Here is a 2,270-nt window from a genome sequence, read left to right on the forward strand (position 1 = left end):
GATTGCAACTAGCAGAGATGAATGATTATGGAATTACAGACTTGGTCACTTGAATTTTAATGAGATCAGTAACCTGAAGAGGAAGAACATGGTTTCAGGCCTACCAGAAATCCATATTCCAGAAGAAGTGTGTGAAGAATGTCTTCAAGCAAAGCAACACAAGAATAGCTTCAACAAGGATGCAAGAAGAAAGTCGAAAGCCACTCTCGAGATAATCTACTCAGACGTGTGTGGTCCTCTCCAGGTAGAATAGCTTGGAGGTAACAAGTACTTTGTTACATTTATTGATGGTTACAACATAAAGTTGTGGACTACTTGATCAAGAAGAAAATTAATATGATCGATGTTTTTATAAAGTTCAAAGAAATGGTCGAAAGACAGAGTGGTCATAAGATTAAGGCTCTAAGGACAGAAGGAGGTGGAGAGTATGTGTCAAAAGATTTTGACACACTATGTATAAGAGAAGGAGTTGTGCATGAGGTGGTGCCACCGTGCAATCCTTAACAAAATGGTACTTCTGAAAGAAAGAAGAAAACCATTATAGATATGGTGATATGTATGTTAAAAGGAAAGCATCTCTCAAATGAGCTATGGGGTGAGGCTATATTAACTATAAATTACATATTGAACAGATGTTCGACAAAGAGACTTGAAGGTATCACACCAGAAGAATGTTGGTCTGGTGTCAAACCTATCTTAAGCCACTTGAAGGCATTTGGATCCACAACACGTAGACATGTGCCAGATCAGCTAAAACGAAAGCTAGATGTCGAGTCAGATGGTCCTGGTGGGATATCATTCGACAGGTGGATACAAATTGTTTGACCCAGTGAACAAACAAGTCGTGATCAACAGGGATGTGATCGTAGATGAGCTTAATGAGTGGGATTGGACTAAGAACATCAAGAAGGATGCAGTGAGAATCATGTGTGATGAACCAGCTAATAAAGATGTTAGAGAAGTTCGACAAGAAGTTGTCGAAGGTCAAGCTAGCATAATCAGTCCTTAGAGAACCAGAAACATTCCTGCAAGACTGCAGGAATGTGTAATCACATCAAATGATGTGGTCGATGATGAAGATAAGTTAGTACATTATGCCTTCTATGTAGATACTGAGCTAGACAATGCAACTGAAGCATTGAAAGACTCAAGGTGTATGAAAGCTATGGTGGATGAGATAAAATCCATAGAACACAATGATACATGGTCACTAGTCGAATTTCGAAAATGGAATAAGGAAATTGATGTGAAGTGGGTATACAAAGTCAAGCTAAATCCAAAAGGTGAATTAATTCGACATAAGGCGAGACTTGTAGAAAATGGGTTTCTTCAGAAATGAAGAAATCGATTATGATGAAGTCTTTGCACCAATAGCTAGAATCGAAACAATCAGGTGGTTATTGGTCTAGCCAATATGCATAAATGGTCGGTATGTCAGATAGACGTGAATTGTGTATTCCTAAATTTCCCTCTAGACAAAGAGGTGTATATGACATAATCAGTTGGGTTTGTGAGACAAGGCCATGAAAGAAAAGTATACAGGCTACATAAAACCATGTATGGACTGAAACAAGCTCCAAGAGCTTGGAACAAGAAAATAGACGACTTTCTAAGATAGAAAGAGTTTGAGAAGTGTTCGACAGAGCATATTGTGTATGTTAAGAGAAGCATGAGTGAGATGCTTATATTATGTCTCTATGTCGACGAACTGTTGATAATAAGCAGTTGGAAGAAGGAGATCGAAGACTTCAAACATGACTTAAGTAAGGAGTTTGAAATGTCAGACTTGGAAAATATCTCATAATTCCTTGGTATATAATTCTACAAGAGTAGTAGAGGTTTGATAATGCACCAAAGAAGATATGCAGGTGAAATAATAAAGAGAATTGAGATGCAAGATTGCAACCCAACTTTGACTCCAGCTGAGCTCAAATTGCAACTGATAAAAGATTCAACTGAAGATGATGTTGATCCAATGCATTACAAAAGACTCATTGGATCACTTAGATACCTCTGTCACACAAGGCCTGATTTAGCTTATTATGTAGGCATGATCAGCAGATTCATGCAGAAGTCAAAGGTATCCCATCTTGTAGACACCAAGAGGATACTAAGGTACCTCAAAGGAACACTCGACTATGGTATTTTATTTCCCTCAGTCGATGAAGGAAAATAATGCAAACTTGTGGGCTACACTGACTCTAGTTGGTGTGGTGATGATGAAGATAAAAAATCTACAGCATGATATGTGTTCATGTTAGGTGGTGCGT

At 38.2% G+C, this 2,270-nt stretch overlaps 1 pseudogene; it reads left to right on the forward strand.

Moving 5' to 3' along the window:
* The first annotated feature begins 366 nt into the window (after positions 1 to 366).
* The window catches only part of LOC127087755 (oligopeptide transporter 4-like), a 5,400-nt pseudogene continuing 3,496 nt past the window's right edge, over positions 367 to 2,270 (forward strand).

Source organism: Lathyrus oleraceus, chromosome 5, assembly GCF_024323335.1.
Source record: "Lathyrus oleraceus cultivar Zhongwan6 chromosome 5, CAAS_Psat_ZW6_1.0, whole genome shotgun sequence".
In the NCBI taxonomy this organism is placed as follows: Eukaryota; Viridiplantae; Streptophyta; class Magnoliopsida; order Fabales; family Fabaceae; genus Lathyrus; species Lathyrus oleraceus.